This window comes from Carya illinoinensis, chromosome 3, assembly GCF_018687715.1.
Source record: "Carya illinoinensis cultivar Pawnee chromosome 3, C.illinoinensisPawnee_v1, whole genome shotgun sequence".
Taxonomy (NCBI): Eukaryota; Viridiplantae; Streptophyta; class Magnoliopsida; order Fagales; family Juglandaceae; genus Carya; species Carya illinoinensis.
In genome coordinates, this window is record NC_056754.1 from 32,362,307 (window position 1) to 32,385,777 (window position 23,471).

The 23,471-nt window shown below is 37.2% G+C and overlaps 1 non-coding gene across 1 annotated transcript; it reads left to right on the top strand.

The window, feature by feature from the left end:
* The first annotated feature begins 9,021 nt into the window (after positions 1-9,021).
* LOC122305866 lies at positions 9,022-9,126 on the top strand. The gene has a single exon (XR_006241292.1). It is a non-coding gene; the product is annotated as a small nucleolar RNA R71 (small nucleolar RNA).
* The last annotated feature ends 14,345 nt before the right edge of the window (positions 9,127-23,471 follow it).

Consider the following 23,471-nt stretch of genomic DNA (forward strand, 5'->3'; position numbering starts at 1 on the left):
ATTGTCCAGCGTCTGGGAACAAGGGACCAGGTATTATTCTGCTGCAATGCCTCTAGTTCCTCTTCCATAGCTTTCCTCCATCCTAGATGTTTAATAGCTGATTGAATTGTCCTTGGTTGCTTTGAAATAGCACCATAATCATGGAGAAGAGCATACTTAGGATTAGGCTTATGGATTCTAGATTTTGCTCGAGTTTGCATGATATGAGATGGAGTAAGCTGTAGAGAAGTTCTTCATGAATTGGCATGAGCAGGTCAGATGCCTCAAGAGTTACTGAATTTTATAAGTCAGCAAGAATAGATGGACTGTTAGGCAGTAAATCTGGAACTGAAGAAGGTTGATGTCCTGCACGACAAACTAAATCAAATAGAGTTAATCGCTTATTCAAGGGTGCATTGGGAGTTGGGTTCTCTTGTGGTTGATTTGTTGAGGTAGAGGAATATGGACTTGGAGACGATGCAAGAGAATCCCATTCTGTAAATGTAGAGACCATAAGTTCTGATTGAGACTTGTGATTCGAGATAGAGGATTTAAAATGGAGAACTCCCTCATCAAATGCTACATGACATGAAATGAAAGTCCGTCGTGTAGGTGGATAGTAACACACATATCCTTTATGTCGATGACTATAGCCCAAAAATACACAAGGCAGTGACTTAGGATCAAATTTGTTTGTTTTTGGGTCCAAAATATATGGGTAACACCTCGAACCAAATACACGAAATGATCCATAATCTAGTTTTCTGTGGTAAAGCATATAATAAGGTGACTCCCATCCTAGTGTAACAGCTGGATTAATTTTTATTCACCAACCAACACGGAGGGGCTTGCCCTACTAACAGAGAGTTTGTGAATACTGCCCTAATGTTGGCAGAAGCAGCTTGACAACTAGACGAGGCCATGGGCGGGATCCTTCAACATAGAGATTGTGAGGAACCTAGAGGGTGCTCTTTTGAAGATTTTTGCATGCATCATTATCCCTCATTTGATGGGTAGTTAGGGCACCAGCTGTAGAGAGTTGGGTATCTAACATTCAACGATTGTTCAAATTGAAAAACTGTATAGAGGAGCAAAGAATATTGTATGCAAGTTGCAAGTTCTCTAGAAAGGTTGGAAGATGGTGGCAAGCAAAGAGAGAAGGCCAATTTTTGAATTAGGTGTATTGGCAATTGTCATTTGGGAACGATTCAAGAAGGAATCTTATGATAGATTCTTTCAAAAGGCCCAATAGCAAAAGTGGTCTTGGGAATTTCTAGACTTTGGTTAGGACCACATTAAATTGAGGGAAGCAATCCCCTCACGCAAGGAGAATGATAGTGGAAAGGATGAAGTTAGATAGGTAGTGTTCAACCAAGGACACTGTAAGACAATTAGAACAAAGAGAACAACGATGACTAAGAGGTTCACTTTACATCGAATGAGCAACATGCAAAGGTAAGCCCGATCTGAAGATTGGGAGCACTTCAAGATAACACGGAGGAGCTTAGATGGTAGCAGGTGATGTACCAAGGCCTATGCTTCATCAATGACAACACAACATAAGCATGATTGGGGAAGGAGGAATACGAACCTACAGACTATACGTATAACCTCAAAAGTAAGGCCTACTACCACATGGGCATGTCTTATAAGGAGAAGGATTACAAGCTTGGTTCCAAAGCAAGCTACAAAGACGTGCACACCTTGTCCCATCAGTGCACTTTGTCTTTACCATTCTTCAATGCGAAGGACACATGAAAGATCAAGATTCAAGATCACCCTTTCAGTCAATCAGAGGTCACGATCCATCAGGACTATGACTAACAATCATGTCATATAAAAGATATTGGACAATAGTCAACATCTCAGTTTTGAGATTGTGAAGTGCTTCAACACACTTTCTTTTCTCCAAGGACTTCAATGAGGCCAAGAGCTTAGAGTTTTCATCAACAAGGAGACCGAGAATTTCAACACAACCTCTTCACGTCCCACCAAACCTTTTCTTCTCCTTGAAATAAGTAGCTAGCGTATAGCATGCTCCTCCATGCATATGCATATTTCAAAGGCTCTCTCAATGTCTTTAATCCATTTTCCTACCTTCATCAACCCTTCATTCCCAAAGAATCCCGGATATCGATATGCTAAGACTCGTTCGTATCTACAACATCTTTGCTCCACGTATTGGTGGTTAACTTGTTGTAGTTATAGTTGTTGTTGAAAGCATTCCTGCTAAAGCTACAACATGTTTGTCATACAGTTGATCACTTGGGTCATTATGTGCTTTTCATCATTATAAGGTTAATACTCTTTGTGGCGCCCTCGACCCCCATATATGATTTGGGGGGAGTGGCGATGTTGAGGTGCTAACTGCACGAATCACACATCCCCAACATAGTGTGCAAATGTGTGAGCACATGTAATATATATATAGTTATAAAAGCAACGGAAAATAATAAGGTAGTCTAGATTAAGTGATGGGCACCATGGTGGACCAAGCCTTAAAAATCACTTGCATGTTTCAGATGGGCCAATCACTAGGTCAAGGGCTAAGAAAATCAAGGAAGTAATGCAAGACTTGGTGCAATCCACTTGGGATTAGTTTGCAAATTCACCTAGCAAGATCCCAACATTCAAGATGGGCTTGAAAGAAGAAGAACCAGTTTTAATCAATGTGATACAAGCTATGGAAGGTGGCGACATGCCTTAGGGATTTAGTGTAGATTTTTATTTCAATAAGTATAGGTTTGTGAGCCTATTGTTATGTTTCTATGGTTGAAGGCTTTGGACCTATTTAATTCATTAAAGGGACCACTATTATTAATTATAGGAGTGTAGTCTAGGTTATTTGGGTTTTAAGATGCTCGGCCCATAGATTTTATTTTGTTAAAGGCCTTATTTGGCCTAGGGTTTTGGGGAAGGGATTTTATAAAACATTGTAGCCACACATGGCATTTCAATTAACATGATTAAGGTATTTCCAGAGAGAATTTCAATTTTCTCCACTTGTTCTTTTTTTTTTTTTTTTTTTTTTTGATAGGAAAACATACTTCATTATCATTAAATAAAACTTACAAGGTACTTGAATCACTCCAAAGAATATTAGAAATTACATCAGGATAACCTCCCCACCATAAACTAATATTCTGAACACTTAAACCAAACTTGGCAAGTGAATGTGCTGCTGAATTGCAGCTTCTAATAACATGTTGAACCTGACAGGTACTAAAACATGTCATCAACTCCTTAGCTTCGCTAACCACATTACCAAAGGTTGCCTGTGAAGATCCTTGTCTATTGAACTCGTTAACCACCAGCAAGGAGTCACTCTCAATCACAAGATTTTGAATATTAAGATGAATGCAGAACTGTAAGCCTCTGAGAATAGCTAGAGCCTCCACCTCAACAGCTGTCATAATAGAAACTTCTCTCTTTGCAGCAGACATTATAACCTCACCCTTTGAATCCCTGACAATAGCTCCAATTCCAGCCAATGAACCCGTAGAAGAAAAAGCACCATCTATATTGAGTTTAAACACACCAGCTTGTGGGGCTTCCCATCTACACTGCTGTCTAACTACTGAAACAGATTTAATTCTTAATTCCTTATAGGACTTCTGCATTGCTAATGCATTTCCAACAATGGCCTCGACTCTAACATCCTTTGCCTCAAACTTCTTCATATTTCTTCTATACCAGCAGCTCCAGCATATCAGAAAGAACAGTTCAAGCATATCAGGACCCAGATTTAGTTGCATTCTCTGCACTAAGTCAAGAAAAGTATCATGCTCTCTTATCTCTACTCGTGATGGGAAATAGAGAGACCATACCTCTTTGATGGAAGGACAAGAACAAAGTGCATGTACAATATTTTCTGTTTTTGCATTACAGCAGTCACAACCCTCCTCTGTTAATACCTTCCTCCTCAGTAAATTGGATTTAGTTGGTAGAATCCCAACTAAGAACTTATCAAAGGAAAAAATCTTTGTGGTGTTCTCACCAAATCTAGATTCTTAAAACAAGATTTCAACAGATCTAGATCTCATTGGCTTGATATTGGCTTTCTTGGGTAAGTTTTCAACTTGATTGTGGGTTCAAAGGATTTCGATCCCACGTGTTCACATCACTAAGTACCAGAAAATCTAAAATACAATCCAACAAAGTTCTCAAAAGATTATTATAATTATCTAGCTAAAACAATAAAATAAGAATCCAATCAGCTACAATGGGGATAAACCCTAGATTACCACTCCTCAAGTAGGGTTAGTCCTCCTCATAAACGTCATCTGCATCAAAATCTACGGTTCCATGAAACAGAAATGCAAGTGAAAACACCATAATGAGATTTTGCAATCTCAACAAATAAATCTACAGATCAACCACCAAGAAATACAAATGATGGAAAATAGACAACCACACGCACATACAGGCATAAAGGTTATTCCCAAAATTTACTTTACCTTTACCTTTACTAGAAAATTTTTAGACAACCCACTCACACCAAAATCCCATTTTATATGCAGAAACAATATTTATTTCTTACGATATACATCATGGTCTCACCTAGGGACCACCCACACACTTTGGCTCCCTTCGTCACACCACGGGTAAAGACTGTATGTGTGACTTCGTAATGAGCAATGCCCAGCTCCATGCCCAATGCATACGTTGTTAGGCATCCTCTAGCCTCCGTCAGCAGAGAGGCCACGGAGTCGGCATAAGAGCATTATCGTCTCGTCTAAGCTCATTGTCGCCCAATGACAACCTAGGGGATGTCACTCAGTTTTACACGTAACCGAGTGAGAAGATAAGCTCCATCGAGATAATGCCCCATCTCGACTTGGGATCGTGATACGCACCTACCCACGAAACACTTTTTTAGACCTTCGACACCAAAATCACAATTTTTCCCAGTTTACAGCACAAACACATAACATAGTTAAATGTAAATATGCAAATATGCAACAGGTCTATATTGGATGACATGGCACAACATAGTTCAGCATACAACACAATGTAGCACACAGTTCACGATTTTACAATTTCACAACGACCCTAGATTCCCAACACTTCACCCGGCCCTCGACCAACAATAATCCACCAACTATTGTTATGATCCCAATGCTCCCCAGGGCCTCTGGCCACTTCTCATTAAAAACTAGATTACGCCTCTTAGTGGTGGGTCACAGCACCAATGCAAACCTTAGAAGAGAGAATTTGCAAATGGAAGAAATAGGGGATCTAAGAAGAGAAGAAAGCTAGACCTCAATGTAAAGGGAGAGATTGATTGAGAGGGAGAGGAAAGGTTAAGGTTGTGAAGGAGGTGTAGACAACAGCAGATCTCGGAGAGAGAAGGAAGAAGAAAAGGGTAGGGTTGTTAACCCTCATACCCCTAAATGACGTGTATAGGGTATGGGGCTAGGATTTGGTTCTTGCTATGGGCTTCTAATTAGGCCAACTCACAATAAAGTTAAAGCTGAACTTAGGTTTAGGGATGGGCTTCACACTCTTCATGATCGCCACCAGGTTTTCCATAACTAGGGACTCTCAGTCGCACTATATTGTGTTCTTACAAAGTAAACTCAAGCCTATCACACTCACACTCGATCCAAAACTACCAAGCTTCAAACTTACTTACTAATAGATCAAAATTATGATATTTAGTGATTCAAGACTAACATGCTAAAGATCGTAGCCTAAAACTCTGGCACTATACCTAAGTGACGTTATGGATTTACCCAGAGCCGTAAAGCCCTAATACCAAGTTGTGGCACCCCATGCTCCACTTTCGATCATTACGAGGGAACGATGTCCCTAGGATGCAAGCCAGGTAGCTAAATCTCTTGAATGCTCATGTATATCGAAATTGTAGAGGAATCAATAAAGCGTATTAGTTAGAGACAACACTAGTGCTACAACAAAAATTGTACAACACTCATTCGTTAATGAAAATATCCATACGTTACTATTTCTTCATCCCAAATATAGTTACATACTAACATTAGTTCATTGCCCAAATCAAAATATAAAACACCATAAATTTTTTGTTGCCTAAGTATAATAAACATCTTCCAAAAATTTACAAAAATATTAAACTTAATGGGGATAGACCTCCATGGCTATTCCTTAGGCCAAACTAGTTCTTCTTCCTTGAGGTAACCCCCCTAAGCTACATCTGTATCAAGTCTATAGTTCTAAGGAGTGTAACCATAGTGAGACTACCATAGTGAGATGACTCACTCAAAAATGAGTAGCACTAAAGCTATCCCAAGTGCAGGAGGATGTAGTGTAATAATTAGGAATAAATTCCTAAATCGTCTCCTCAGGGAAAGTTACTTAAAAATCAAACTCGTTGAAAAGGGTGAAAAAATTCACAAAGAGAAAAAAAATTATGGTATGTGCAATGGATGGAAAAGGGTACTAGTCATGGACTAGATTCATGTTTTTAGATTTTTATTGTCGGATTGGAATGTAAAGGACTAATAGATTAAACTCAGAAATTAATAAAAACTAAATTAAGAATTAAACTAAATTAGGAAGTAATTGACAAAACATGCACTGAAAATTGAAAAGCCCCAAATTCAATGTTCTAGGGTTCATCATTATATTCAAATCACAAATTCTCAAATTAAACCACCATAATTGTAATCAATATTAAAATGAAAGCTTAACGAAATGATAAAAATAAATAACATGACTTAAATGAATAACAAATAAATTACTCAAGCATCTAAATCAAAATTCTCCAAAATAATTCAGAAGCTCAAAACTGAAATGAAATAGCAAGTAGGGAATTGAAAAGATCAAGCCAATTGAATAGAGATAAAGATTCGAAGCGATGGAGGAGGCTGAGCTGCAGTGACAATTGGACCCCTCAAGGAGTTCTTCAATCTGCTGCAATGTGAGTGAATGATCTAGTGGAAATTGTGTAGCTGCGTGAATGATCGATTGTATGAATCCTCCTCTCCGAATCTGAATGAAAATCAATGAAAAAAATGAATTCTAAGTGTTTCTCTACTCAAAACCGAGTTTTCCAGCCAAAGGTTATCCATAAGATGTAAAAAATCATTTATATACTCTAACGGCGGAATAAACCCTGATCTATAAAATACGATATTCGCTCGAGCGGAGTGTCGAGCGAACATCAAGCGTTCAATTCTGCCTAAGTTTACTCGAGTGGCCTGTCGAGCGAACATCGAGCGTTCGACTCTGCCTAAATTCGCTCGAGCAGCCAAATGCCTCCGCTCGAGCGATCTCTTTTCCCGCAACTCGCTCGAGCCCACTGTCGAGTGGAAGTCGAGCATTTGAATCTGCCTGAATTCGCTTGAGCGGCCAAAAGCCTCCGCTCGAGCGATATGTACCATAAACCATATTAATCAACAGTTGATAAAATTAGAGCAGAAATTCATGTTTTTAATCAATTAAAATCACAACTTTGATTTATTCATTTTTCCATATAAAACCAATGATAAAGTAATGAAAGAATTAATATATATTGGTTCCAAAAACATTAAAAATGCAATAATTCAGCTCAATCATGAGATTTCAACAAAACCTCAATAAGTTAAAACATATACTTCACTATGAGAGACAATGGCAATAAATGTGAATACTAACAAGATAATAAAACCAACAGGATAATAAAATTTGTCAATTTGAATCAAAACATCCCTAACTATCCCTCTCGATTTCTTAACTGAACGATCAACTAACTGAAGCACAACAAAAGTAGGCTTAATTTCACCCAAACCAAGCTGCAAATAAAATGGAATAAGGCATCAAATTAACACTAGCTCCTAAATCTAGCAAGGCTTGCCCAAATTCATGATTCCCAATACTACATGCAATCGTTGGACAACTAGGATCCTTGTACTTAGGAGGAATTCGCTAATCAATTAGAGCACTAACTTGCTTTGTCAGAAATGCTGCATTCTTAACATGGTGCTTTCTCTTAACTGTACACAAATCTTTAAGAACTTTTGCATAAATGGGAACTTGTTTAATAACATGCAAAAGAGGAAGGTTAATCTTTACCTGCTTGAAGTTCTCCAAGATTTCATTACTATAATCCAAAGTTTGCATACCAGATTTTAAAGCTTGAAAAAATGGTACCTTAATTGGTCTCTTTATTACTTCAGCTTCCTTGGGGAACACGATACTATCCTTTGCTTTATCAGTTGTTAAGATGTGTAAGGACTTACCACTTCTTGTCACAATGGCATTGACCTCTTTAAAATTTCCTTGCGCCATATGTTGACCTTGGGGTGTGGATTGAGGTTGAGAAGGGAACTTGCCACACTCATTCACACTCGAGTAGCTCATCATCTTGGATACATGGCTCTTTATCCCCTTGTTTTTTTCAACAATCTACGTAATCAAAAATTCAAAATTTTGATTAGTTTTACCATGTACCTTAATAAAAGCATGTAAAGTATCTTCTAAGGAGTTCCTAAAAGAAGAAGAAGCATGATATGGTGTAGGATATGATCTAGGGGGTTGTGCAAGTGGCTGGTTTTCAGACTTCCAGCAAAAGTTTGGGTGATTTCTCCAGCCAGAACTGTATGTATCTAAGTAGGGTGAAAATGGTTTTTTATACATGCCAAGAGGAATGCAATGTTCCTCATACACTACTCTCATCTCATTAAGTGTTAGGCAATCTTGTGCAAGATGATCTATTCCCTGACAAATAAAACAAAGTTTAGAGGGATCAACTTGGGGAATAATACGAGCTACCGTAGTTTCCTTCATCTTCATTGTCTCTAACGCTCTGGTTAGGCCCTCCATCCTTGCCTGCAAGTTATCTTCTTCTTTGAGATGATAGATGCCTCCACTAGAATGAGTTTGATTGGAGCGTGCTCGATTGGTACCGACAAAAGCATTTGGTTCTGTCCAAATGTGAGCTTTTTCTGCAAGCTTATTCAAATACTCTATTGCCTCATCCAGGTCCTTCTGCAAAAACTCACCATTACACTTCATTTCAACAAATTGACGCTCTCTAGGAACAAGACCTTCATAAAAATAACAAACTAGATGCCAGCTTTCATAAACATGATGGGGACACAAGCTAAGTAACTCTTTAAAACATTCCCATGCTTGATACAAAGTCTCACTGTCATTTTGTGTAAAAGTTAAGATTTGCCTTTTCAAAATATTAGTCTTATGATGAGGAAAGTATTTATTGAAAAAAATTTGGGTCATCTCAGCCCATGACCCAATCGACCGTGGTTTCAATGAATATATCCAACTCTTTTCCTTATCCTTTAGTGAGAAAGGAAAGAACTTAAGTCGAACAACATCTGCAGTGCCATGTTGACCATGAAATGTAGCAACAACCTCTTCAAACTCTCTAATATGCACATATAGATTTTCACTCTCTAAACCATGAAAAGTAGGGAGAAGTTGTATTATACCTGGTTTGAAATCCATTGGAGGAATATTTGGTGGAAATATAATGCATGATGGTGTTGCTATACGTGTAGGGTAAATGTACTCATGTAGAATCCTAGGTTGATCTTCGTGCACACTCATTTTTTCAGGACTAGATGGATTATCAAACAAATTATTAGAAAAATTAGACTCTGACTCTAACTCTAATACATGTCTACAAGCAAACCGATCCAAGGTGTCTCTATACCTATGCATGCAAGGTAGAGAAAAATGCAACACTAAAAAAAACTACAAAAAGAAAATAAAATAAAATAAAGATGCAGCAAGCTAAAAGAGAGAATGAAGTTACCATTTTTATAAACTGCTAAAAAGAAAAACTATCTAGCAATTCTTCATTGTCTCCCCGACAACGGCACCAAAATTTGATTACGCCCAAAGAATAAGACAATAGTTGTAACATAGCTTTGGGTGTCGATTTCACATGGAGACAAATTAAAAGAATTGTAGAAGGAACAAAAAAACTAAAGAAAAATATTAAATTATTAATAGAGAACAAAGATTGATTTTAAAGGCAAATTAAAGTGAAGAAAATTTACTAACAAAAGAAGCAATCAAATTGACGCACAATAGAGCGTCGGGAATCCCTTGAACAAATTCGGTATTTTAATTATTCTTAATTCATTAAATACTTAATTGGGAACTCAATTTTCAAAATTTCCAATCGAAAAGTATAGATTTATAAACTAAAATTAAACCAAATGTAAACATTTGAAAAATCATTCACCACTTTTAAAATACGTAAATTATTATCCCTATTGAGAAAATCTAACGACGACAATATACTCAGGAAGTGATATTGTAGTAAAGAATTAAATCAATATAGATAAATAATTGATCCAAACATAATAAAAAAACCAATCTATTCAATATAAAAAGCATGATTGAATCCATAAATAGAATAAATTCTATAATTATTTCGAGAAGAAAACATCAACAATGAATTGAGAATGATAAAATAAAAGAGTTTTAGTAATTGAAAATCAAATATATAAATTAAAAATAAATAAAAAATACCATCTAATGTGCAAGTTCATCCCTAACTCCACTTGAGTATTTAGTTACCCATAAATATAATGGACAACAAAAATTTTCGTAGAAAAATAAAGTAAATGACAGCCATGGAAGTGATTTTTTCGTCTCTTCAAATCTGCCTATTGTGACTCTCCTCTCCTTGATGTGAACCCCAATCGACTCGCTTTGAGACCCAACAACAATATTGGAAAAAACAAACCCAAGAACGCCAAACTCAAGTCTATGGATGGAGAATTTAGACCCGTTAAGATCTCGTTTCAAGAACCTAGATTATATTAAAATCTAGACCCAATAAAATCTCATCTCAAGAACCCAAATTACAAGGAGGAACGCCACAAAGGTTGTGATTTACCTTTGATAAGTTCATGAGTTCAATTAAGAACAAGAGGAGAAAACTCACTCACAATGAAAATTCAATAAAAAATGTCTTACCCCCTCATATGAGGCTACAAGTGGTTTAAATAAACAATCCCCAAAATCCTAAAGTGAGGTGTGGGTACTGTAGCGTGAACAGTGTCCGGGCTACAGTACTTCTAAAACCCTAGTTCATTTTAATTTATAACTTTCCAAATATGCCCTTGGCCAAAATACAAGGCCTTCCCAAAAACCTAGTTCATTAGAAATAAGACATATGTGTGGGCTAACATCCTCAAGCCCACTTATTCTAAACTAATAAGATAAGCTCTTTTAATGAAATAAATAAATTCATGGTCTTCATTAACAGTAGGCCCAAGTCGTGTCTTCCATAACTTGGATCAAGTGGATCAAAACTAGTTCTGGCTCTTGCTAGCTTTATCCCAATTGGATTGTACCAATCCTTGCATTGCTTCTTTGATCTTCATGGCTCTTAATCTTGTAATTGATCCTTAAGACTTGGTCCATCTTGGGGCCCATCATTCCCCCTCTCCTCAAAAGGATTCGACCTCGAATCTCCACTTGGATTAAAGGGAAAAAGATCAGTAACAATGAAAATAGCAAACACGTGATACATACCTGGAAGATCCACTAGGTATGAAATATCATTAATTTTATCAAGAATTTGGAAATGTCCACCCAAGCTACTTCTGTCATCCACAAACAAAAGTATTAGAGTTAAATGAGTAAGTGGATTAAAATCATAAACAACTTCAAAAGGAGAATATGAAGTAGTAGTATGCAAGGTCCTATTATATACAAACTCTTTAAATGGCAAACAATCCTCCCAAGTTTTTAAATTCTTATGAAGAACAGTGCATAAGAGCTGGGTATTAGAAACAATCCTCTTAGGTACACCATGAAGTCGCACTATCCCCCTGAAAAATAAGTTAGCTATGTTTGTGGTATCATCAATTTTATGACATGGAATGAAATGTGACATTTTGCTAAATCTATGCACAACCACAAAAATAGAATCACTACCCCTTTTAGTTGTACGCAGCCCCAAAACAAAGTCCATAGATATGCCTACCAATGGTTTACTAGGAACGGGTAAGGGTGTATACAACCAATGTGGCAAAACCTTAGACTTGGCCTTCCTACATGTAATGCACATGCCACAAATGCAATTGACGTCTCTTTTCATTTTAGGCCAAAAGAAATGTTCATCCAACAATTCAATGAATGGCAAATGATACTCCCACAAATGTTCATGAAACACATCTAAAGTTTTCTTTGTACCCAAATGACCATTCCAATTATATGCAAATTGAATGAATGGTAAGTAGTACTCCCACCAATGGTCATCCAACACGTATAAAATCCTCTTTATATCAAAATTTCCCAACAGACCACATCTATGCACAAGCAACTCACGCATAAGACTAGTAGGCACACAAAATCTTTTCTCTCTAAACAAGTACCAATCTAGTCTATATAAATGAGAAAACGATGTTTTCTTACGTACTCCATACACACTAGCCATGCCATCATCATTATTAACAAACAAGTTCTTATCATATTCAAGTCTCAATAACTTTGCATCTATAATGATGACAAGGACGTACCTTCTTGCATAAGCATCAACCACAAAATTTTCTTTACCTCGTGTGTACTTACATAAGGAAATGTCTCAATGAGTTGCACCCACTTGTCATGCATTCTATTCAACTTACAGTGTCCTTTCAAGTGCGTCAAGGACTCATGTTCTTCAAAGAAAAGTCGAGTAGGTATTGTCGCACTTGGCATAAAATCAATGTAATGCTCTATCTCTCTAATAGATGACAATCCACTAAATACTCCGCTAGGAATTACGACCTTATATCCCTGCAACAAAGAGATAACAATACTAGGCAAAGATTCATTAAATCTGTTAGTAGTAAAATTCGCCTTAGCATAAAAACTCATTTCTCTCTTTGTTTTTCTCTCACTTTCTTCACTCCAGCTTTTCTTTTCACTCTCATTTTTCTTTTCACTCTCTTTTTTTCTTTCACTCTCTTTTTCCTTTTCACTCTTTTTTTTCTTTTCACTCTCTCTCTTTGCTTCAGTCTCTTTATTTTTTTCACTCTCTATTTTTTCTTCACTCTCTTTGTTCTTTTCACTCTCTCCTTCTCTTGAGGTTTTGGCCTCACTATTTCTTTTTTGATCAACCTCACTTTTCAACTTCAGTTGGTCCTCATGGACCTGTGTTGGAGTTAAAGGAGCAAGTTTGATTCTTTTTCCATCCTTTTCAAAACTGTACATGTTTCTAAACCCATCATAGATCACTCTCCTATCACACTGCCACGGCCTCCCCAACAAAATATGGTCAGCATGCATAGACACAACATCACAAAGTACATCATCCTTGTACCTCCCAATTGAAAAAGAAACTAGCACTTGCTTATTTATCCTAACCTCCCCACAATCATTCAACCACTGCAACTTGTATGGTCTAGGGTGTTTCAAAGTAGGTAAATTCAATTTCTCAACTAAAGTAGTGCTAGCAACATTAGTACAACTCCCTCCATCAATAATCATACTACATACCTTGTTGTTGATGTGGCATCTAGTACGAAAAATGTTCTCTCTTTGCTGCTCTATACCATCCATCTTAAATTCTGTATTGGAGCACGCTTAACAAGAGACTCGCCATACTCTTCATTCTTATTGTACCTATTCTCAATACTAGGCTCACATCTCCTCCTATCTCTCCCACTTTGCAAATTTCTAATCAATGCACCTTGTTGTTCCATCTTATCCATCACTTCCCCCAACTTCAAATTTAACCTTTCAAACTTTTGTTGCATGGACTGCAACAAAAAGAATGAATTGTCTGACATCCCCTTTGGTTATGAGTCACTTTAATGAGACATTGTATGTGCTACACAAAAAAGAATGTTAGTGGAAAAAGACCTCACACGCTCTCCCTCACGTGTTTACACTCAAATAATGGCACTCCACTCGTGTTTCACTCTTAATTGGCTTTTTCCCGATAATGATCTCACACTCTCTTGTCTTTTACCTCAAGAGTTTTCCCACTCAAGTTCTTTCAAAACTAATTGAACTAAATCAAGGCAATACAACCTTGTTTTATCCCAACTAATAATTAGATCCAAGAAACAAGAACAAGAGAAACACGGAATGAATAAAATGACAAGGGAATCAAGGAAATTATTGGAATGGTAGGGTAACTATAAGACAAGATACCAACTAGAAAGAGGTAACAAGAGGTAATTCAGCCCTTTTAAGGACAAGACCCAATCAACAAATTTCTTTCTTTCTCTTTTATTGTAACTATATAGCAACCACTGAATATGCTATCTCTACTTTCCTTCTCTCTCCTTTTTTTTTTTGAATTTTTTTTTTTTGAATTTTTTTTTCTTTTCTTTTCTTTTCCTTTCCTTTCTTTTCTTTTCTTTTCTTTTCTTTTCCTTTCTTTTCCTTTCCTTTCTTTTCTTTTTCTTTTCTTTTCTCAAAAATTCAACCACAAACAGGAATATTCAATTGTGATAATCAAACAATTGAATTCAAACACATACAAATTGACAAAGAAATGGAAGGAAATCAATGAAATCGTAGAAATTTCAAACCCTAGATGGTGCAAATTTTGGCAGCCCTAGGAAAAACGAATTTTTGTGCTTTGTTTTTTTTTTGGGCAATTCTAGAACATTGAATCTCTAGAATTAACGATACAATAAATAAAGACAGAATCAGACCTGATTGGAAACCTTACTCTGATTACCAAATGATGTGAACCCCAATCGACTCGCTTTGAGATTCAACAACAATATTGAAAAAAACAAACCCAAGAACGCCAAACTCAAGTCTATGGATGGAGAATTTAGACCCGTTGAGATCTCGTTTCAAGAACCTAGATTATATTAAAATCTAGACCCAATGAAATCTCGTCTCAAGAACCCAAATTACAAGGAGGAACGCCACAAAGGTTGTGATTTACCTTTGATAAGTTCATGAGTTCAATTAAGAACAAGAGGAGAAAACTCACTCACAATGAAAATTCAATAAAAAAATATCTTACCCCCTCATATGAGGCTACAAGTGGTTTAAATAAACAATCCCCAAAACCCTAAAGTGAGCCGCGGGTACTGTAGCGTGAACAGTGCCCGGGCTACAGTACTTCTAAAACCCTAGTTCACTTTAATTTATAACTTTTCAAATATGCCCTTGGCCAAAATACAAGGCCTTCCCAAAAACCTAGTTCATTAGAAATAAGACATATGTGTGGGCTAACATCCTCAAGCCCACTTATTCTAAACTAATAAGATAAGTTCTTTTAATGAAATAAATAAGTTCATGGTCTTCATTAACAGTAGGCCCAAGTCGTGTCTTCCATAACTTGGATCAAGTGGATCAAAATTGGTTCTGGCTCTTGCTAGCTTTATCCCAATTGGATTGTACCAATCCTTACATTGCTTCTTTGATCTTCATGGCTCTTAATCTTGTAATTGATCCTTAAGACTTGGTCCACCTTGGGGCCCATCACTCCTCCTCTTTCGTGTTAATGATATGCTTATATAGAGTATGAAAGAAATCCTAATGCTTTCATAATTCTCGCATTAAAAAAAAAAAAAAATTGCCTAAAATTTAGGACTAATCTTGGAAGCCACGTATGCACTTCATCATTTCGAATTTGGAAATCCTTATTAGAGACCAATTTATAGCCCTTTAAGTTATATTACTAACGCAGTAAGAATCGTATCAATCCAATATACGAGTAGAAAGTTACGGTCAAAATACTAAAATATATCCAAACTGTCTCTAGCAAATTTCGGACTTGGACTTCTTGTAGTTTCATTTTGTGATTTTTTCTCTTTTTTTTCTTGATCCAAATTGCCCTCAAACCCCATGAGAGTCCTCCTTTGAATTTGACTGGGTTTTAACTTGCTCTTTTATAAACTCTAAAATTAAACATAAAAAACTGTTTAGAAATATCCCAATGTAAATAGAAACTCAATTCAAGAATACACATTAATTTTTATGATTTTTATTCTCATTTTAGCATTTTAATCTAATAATATGATATTTAGAGTGCACTTCCGTTTGCTCATTAGTGATGTTGGCCTTTGAGAGGGAGCCTACGCCTGCTGTCTTGTTTGTAGTCCAGGAGACTGAGCAGGCTGTCGTGGTACTGGAAGATGAGCCAGATGAGAAGTAGTCAATTTTGGTTGACATTGCTTCCGAACCGGAGCCAGATTTACGCCCTGAAGTTTTTCCACAAGATAAAGAGTACTTAACAGAATCTGAGGCCAATGAAGGTAAAAGAAAATATAAGAAAAATATGTTTGTTAAAATGAGAAGTTCTTCTTAGGTTCTTGCTCAAGTCTCTAACCCTCTCAATGATTGATTCCATTTTAGTATGGAACGTTAGGGGAGTTGGGACCTCGAAAGGTAGATTAAAAAAGTTGCTTAGTAAGTTGAGGCTGAAAATTGTTGCTCTTTTGGAGCCTTTTCAAACTCTTGATGTTGCTAGGAGATTGGGACGTGTTTTGAAATTTGATAACTTCATTTCAAATGAGGTTGAGAGGGGGAAAATTTAGATTTTTTGGGATAGTATTCTAGAGGTGAGTTTGGTTCGAATGAGAGGGCAATATGTTTCTCTCCAAGTAGGCAAAGGGGCTAAAAAGTTTCTGCTTACAACTATTTATGCAAAATGTACCATGGCTAAACGGCGTATATTGTGGGATGCTCTTAGTATTTAGAATTTGGGCTCAGACCCGTGTATTTTTTTGGTGATTTTAATATTATCTAGAATGATTCAGAGAGACGAAGAGGTAGGCCTCGGCCTCTTACAGCTATGGAGGATTTTAATAATTGGATTCAATAGGGGGTTTGATTGAAATGGCACCGAATGGGAGTGCTTTTTCTTGGGGCAATGGGCAATTTGGCCTTGCTCGTTCTTGGGCACAGTTGGACCGTGTTCTGATGGATGTCTCTTTTCTTTCAGTATTTCCTAATGCTATTTGTTCTTATTTGCCACGATCTACTTTGGATCACCCTTTCTCTTATGGTCTAGCCCCTTTTCGTTTCCAATAGATGTGGGTGGAACATCAAAATTTTCTGGATTGTGTTCGACATGCTTGGTCATCTCGAAAGGGTGGTTCAGACATTAAGCATTTGGTTATGAAGTTAAAACGAACTAAGGTCACCTTGCGGGAATGATTAAAGGGTATTTGGTCATACGTTGGGCCGGATTACTGCTCTCAAAAATCAAGTTGAGAAGCTTGAACTATAGCTTCAATTAAACTAGGATGAAAATCTGTATAGAGAGTTACAGGTAGCAAATGTGAATTTGGCGACTTAGCGGTGTCGGCAAGAAACTCGTTCGAATCAAATGGCAAAGCTAAAATGGCTAGTGGATGGTGACCAGAATTCCAAATTTTTCATGCTTTCTTAGCCAATAAAAGGCATAAGCGGGTACTAGATATGTGGTCAAATGTGTTTGAGTCCCTGGAGAGCATGCAAATTTTCTAATAAAGGTCAGGTTGAGGTTTGGTTTCTCATCTCAATTTTGTGACTTGATCTTCATTTGTATTTCTAGTCCCTAGTATTCGGTTATGATGAATGAGACAATAAAAGGTTTCTTCCCGGGAGGTCGTGGCCTTCGACAAGGTGATCTCCTATCTCCTTATTTTTTTATTATCCAGCAGGAGATCCTCTCCCTGATGATTCACCAGAGTGTGGCTAAAAATAGATTTGGACACTTTCATTAGGCCAAAGGTACACCTATTATTTCTCATTTAATGTAAACTGATGATGTGGTTATTTTCTCTAATGACAGCCAAAGGTTGGTTCGAGTGCTTCTAAGTATTCTAGGCCAATATGAAAGATGGTCGGGACAGGCAATCAATAAACAAAAGTCTGCATTGTATTGTTCGAATATAATCTCCCCTACTCGTAAGCGGCTTGTTCTCCGTAGCACCGATTTCATGGGAGGACATTTTTCGTTCCAATACCTTGGAGTGCCCATTATCCTCGGTTGTCTTAAGCAATTACATCTTGAAGGCATGGTGAATAAAGTGAGGCAAAAATTCAGTGATTCAAAAATACGACTATTGTCTTCTTGAGGGAAACTGGTTTTGTTACGTCATGTTATTTCGAGTATGGCCTTCACCTATTTGCTGTTTTATAGGTCTCTCAAGTAGTAATCAATAAGATCCATCAGCTAATGAGCTCTTTCTTTTGGAGCAATTCAAATGGGAAAGATAAAAAGAAATGGATAGCTTGGAAACATATTTGTAGGCCTGTGGCATAATGCGGTCTCAGGTTGAGACATCTCCAGGACAGTTAGACAGCCTTGCACATGAGGTTTGTTTGGAATCTTCTACAAGGTAACTCTCTCTAGGAAAAAAATTTTAAGGCTAAATAGTGGGATTGAAACCTTTGTTCCTGATAGACATTGATAAAGACTCGAGATTTTGGAAAATGATTGCTCATTGTATCCCTTTGATGTTGAATAATTCCAAATTGAGAGTTACAGGATGAGATACTTTTTTTTTTTTTGGTATGATAAATGGAGGGAGAATGGCCCCTTGATTAATGACTTGCCATTTGTGGGTCAGCCTTTGTTGAAAATTAAAGAATGTCAATTGTCAGACAGTTGGGACATGAATCTGCTAGAGAACTTGGTTGGTTTGGAGAATGTTGATGATATTTTAATCTCTTTATCTGGGCATAATTCGAGTAGGATGTTCTTGTCTAGACCCAAATAGAGACTGGTATGTTTTCCACTAAATCTGTATGCCATTGAATTAGAGTCCAAGGCTCCTCTCTTGATTGGCATTCTTGGATTTGGCATAAAAGTCTTTCCTTAAAAATGTCTATTCAGTTTTGGAAGGCTTGGCACAAGGCTTTGAGTGTGGATGATCAGTTGCATCGTATTGGCATTCTAATTGTTTCGAAATGTAAGTGTTGTGTTGCAAGTCAATATGAAGTTATTAATCATGTTCTCTTTGAGGGAGATTTTCCAAAAGAAATCTAGTCATTTTATGGAAATCTCTTTGGACTTTCACTTGGTAGTAATTGGAAACACTAAGCTTCCTCTTGGTTCCGGCGTGCTATTCTCAGGTGGGTGCTATAATTGGTCTTATGCCTATCATAGTTACTTAGAGAGTTCGGAGGAGAAGATGTCTAGCTCCAATGGAGGGCACCTTGGAATCGCATGAAGCTATTGTCAAATCTATTTGAATATGGATTGGTTCCCATTGTCAGATGATTGATAATTCTTATAGCTTGTCCCATTTTTATAGCATGATTCTTGAGACCTTATAGATCAAACCCGCTCCTTTAAAAGAGAGGCGCTGCAAAGTAGTCAAATGGCATAAACCTCCATCAGGGTGGTTTAAATTGAATACAGATGGTAGCAGTTTTGGTAACTCGGGTTCTAGCGGTATTGGTGGTGTTATTCGAAATGACCTGGGACGGCTTGTGCAAGCGTTTGCCTCTCCCATTGGTTTTGGTTCAAATAATAAAGCAAAACTTCTTGCACTTCTTAATGGCATGCGGCTGTGCAAGGCACTTCAGCTCTTCAATGTGATTGTTGAGGTTGACTTGATGGTAATTATGTCTTGGGGCATAGAGAGCGGTGTGGGGTCTGGTACCTGAAGGATTTTTAGGAAGTGATTGTTGGCTTGGCTCAATCTATTAATTGTTGTTTTCAGCATGTATTACGTAAAGGAAAAAGGTGGCAGATTGGTTGGCAAAGGATGGTGCCAATGGTGTTGATTTGGTCAACACAAATAGTTCTATATTGTCTCGAGTCCTTAGAGGTTTGCTTTGGTTGGATTTATCTGGTCTTCCTTCCTTAAGATGTCAATAATTTTGTTTCTATTTTTTACTTTTCATTGCCATCTTTTTCACTATTTTCATAGGCTTGTCTAGGGTCTTTTCCGGGCTTGGGCTTTTTGAGGTTTGTTCTCAAGGGCCTTGTTTTGTTTCCACAATTTTCCTAAAGGTTTTATTAATAAATTTGGGAGGGCGTCACTATTGGACAAGTGATTGCCCACTCTTTATTTTAAAAAAAAATGACAATGCAATATGAATGATAAGCTTTCCTCAACATCTTTGTTCCCTTTTCCCCCGATTTATCCTCATTAACTATATGCCACAGTTCCCTTTAATAGTTGAGCACATGTTCTATTTCTCTTTATCACCTCCATGTAACACACGTCAGTGTGACTTTGTCTCAAGAACACTTAAAGCTTCACGTGATCATCCTTCACATAATCCTCTCTAGTGTCCACCAGCAAGAAGGCGAACCCTTTGACCCAAGACTATTACATCTCATCCAAAGTCATTAATAGCCCAGAGTCAATCCAAGAGGACACCAATCCATTCTTAAAGAATCTGAAGTGGCTAGAAGAGTTCTACTTGGATAATTTCTCATCCGAGCCTTGGGGTCGTGATTTTCCCACCAAAATATTTTCAAAAAAAGAGTCAATAGTTTATGCACATGCTTATTATGGAAACACCTCAATAAGGAAAAATTATGGCAATTGATACAAAGGGCATAAAAATTTAACTTTAATCATATTAATAAACCATACGACCTATAAGTATAGTCGAGAGGCAACTGTCTAGAAATGCTAAATCGAGCAAGGTGTTGTATGGTTCGTTGTTTAGGAGGAAATAGGGTTCAGTTAAACTACAGTGTAAGGTGACAACTTATTTGAAGATTGAATCAAGTAAAACAAGAAATAGACTACAACTTTGGCATTGCAACTAAACCCTCAAGGAAAGTCAAATTCACATTGAGCCCTAGGTTTTGCTTAAATTGTAATTTGTCCCCAATTCTTTCTAGACGCTGCCTACTGTCCTAAAACTTCAAGATGAACTCACCTTTGGACCTACTTCTATTTAACACTAGGAAAACCACTATCTTTCCCAATTGACTGAGACACTCCTTAACCACGACTAGACTAACTTCTCCAAATCTTGAACCCTCCTTCAGAAGCCTTCCTTACGAGGTATGTCCTATAATTGGTCCTTTTAACAACAAAAATTCTCCCTTACTGGGACTTGCTCAAAACCCCTTACATTAAGGTTCAAAATGACTTCATTTCAAAATCCTAATTTTTACTTTGTCAAATTGCCCCCTTAAAGAAATTTGAAACATTCATTTTTTGTACTAAAAACGTAAACATCAAGGATTCGAAACAGGATAACCTAATAGCCTCAAGGGCTATTCCATCCGAGTTTTGCACTTAATGTTATACTCAATCTTAAACAAATGCCACCCTTAATTTATTGGAAGTGTTGTATGAATTGAACCAGGCCTAGCCCACTCTATGACAATCCTCAAATGCAGAAGGAAAGGAAGGAAGAGAAGGAAAAGACAAAAGCTCAAGGAGGTGAAAAGCAATAGAAGTTAAGCCGGACACATAAAGGAAAAATGTGAAAGGGACGTAAAGCTAACAAGAGATCAACCACTCCCAAGAGGCCTAGAGAAAAGGAGATTTCCCTATCAAAAAGACGTCATCGCCTTCGGGCTCCAAAGACATCTTCTCTATGAGGAAAAGGGGGTCTTATTCGAACTCCATTGTACTAAGAGACAGGAGAGTCATGAGAGACTATAAAAATCATTAAGCATAGTGGATTTGCCCCCAAACATCTCATGGACATAAATGTTTATGCCGAATCACATAAATTTGTGTCTCCCTCATCCATATTTCTTACATAAAATGAAACTCATCTGAGTTGTTTTATATCATTCAATCACACAGGTAATTTTGGATCATAAAACAACCCTGGCTCCACGAAAATCAATACCCCAATTTCATCCAACTTAATCATGATCCAACTCACATTTCATACATTTAACAGATAAATAAAGAGCTTCCATCTTACAATTTCCCTCAAGGGTCTCGGGTTCATAAGTAATAATTAAAGACCGAACCCCTTTCTTGGTTACTACATAGACCTCCTTTTTAGCATAAACACATTTTCATCATATTCCAAAACTTCAAAGATGGTCCAAACAAGATTCAATTTACATACAAATAAACTTATGTGTATATCTACAAATTAAACCCAAGATTGTCATTATCACCATCTCACATCAGGCTCATGATTTTCCCAAAATATCAAAGCACTTATTCGTACATAGAGAAGCTGACGCCATCAACCAACTAAGACCAACTTTAATTTAACAAGTCTATATGCATCACCTTTTAACACAAATCATACATCCAACACAAGGACTATTTCATTCAAGCCCTTAGTAACATTCTTGCAATTACACTTATGCATATATAAATAAACATAGAAACCAAGACTATCATCAACCCAAGAACCCAATTTTTAATTTGCAAAGTCATAATCTACCTAGGACATGATATATACACATAATCCAAATCATGATTTTTATTCATAATATTTCAACCCATAGCTCATTATTCGAGCCATTATACTAAGCTCTAGTAACCTATACTTCAACATAAAGAATTTGAGATTTCGTCTCAACCAAGCAACCATGAAAGCTTTAACTTTCTAACATCAAATTTTATGAAACACCTAACACATTCCTCAAGAGGATTAGTTCTCATGCAACCCAAACCAACACTTCGAATCCCAAAACCCCCAAGTTCAACCGAAAAGATCTTATTGAAGGCACAACCATTACGAAGCATCTAAAAGCACAAAGATCAAGGTTAGGGAAAGGGCTTATACCTCTTCAAAACTTCTTAGGAGGAGCTCTTTCTTGTCCTACCAAGGTGTTGTGAGGATTCAGAGTTTGATAGTGATATGGATACTTGATGATGATGGAAGCTATTGCTGCCGAGAAAATGAGAGAGATGAAAAAGAAAGAGAGTGGTCAACAGACGAGATAGATGGAGATAGAAGGGTTTGAGTGATGTTTGCATTAGTTCTAATTGGGTCTAAAATAGGCACCAATCCAAGTGTACAAGTGTACTGTGTGTCTATGTGCTTAAGACAAAGATCAATAAACAATGGGGCTGCAAGGCAAGCCTAGGGACATTAGGCTAAGGAGCTTAGAGAGATTGGTGCTTAATGCCATGAATCTCATGCCTTGAGGACTTGGCATGTGGCTAAATGGGGTCTAAAAATGGTCAGACTTGGCCGACATGGGCATGACCTGCACTGTGTAGTTGTTGGGGACCGCATGACAATGCTGATGTCGGAAGTTAGAATAAATCAAGTAGGTGTACAAAACAATCTTCCAGAACGCAGTCAGTATTTTCCATATGTTGAGTTAGATCGAAGAAATAGAGGGTGAGGATTTGGATGATCTTTTTGCATCACAACGTTGAGTTAGATGAGGATATAGAGCTAGAAGAAAGTCTATACACTACAACAAATTAACATTTTTCCTGCGAGCGTTATTGTCACAATTAGTACATATTTTTGTAATGACTTTTTCCTACCACTTCAAGTCGTAGCTAAGTCCCTAGAAATGCATGCCAACACACAGTACTTTCACCCCGAATGAAGCGTATACCGGAAACTCTTTTTTTTGGCAATTTTCGCCATCGCAGAAGTGTGAAAATTCGTCGCAAAAAAGTGTGCCAACCATGGTTAACTGGAGAAGCAAACTTGTTTAGCAGCAATTTTTTTCTCGTTGGAAAAAGTAAGTAATAAGGTTG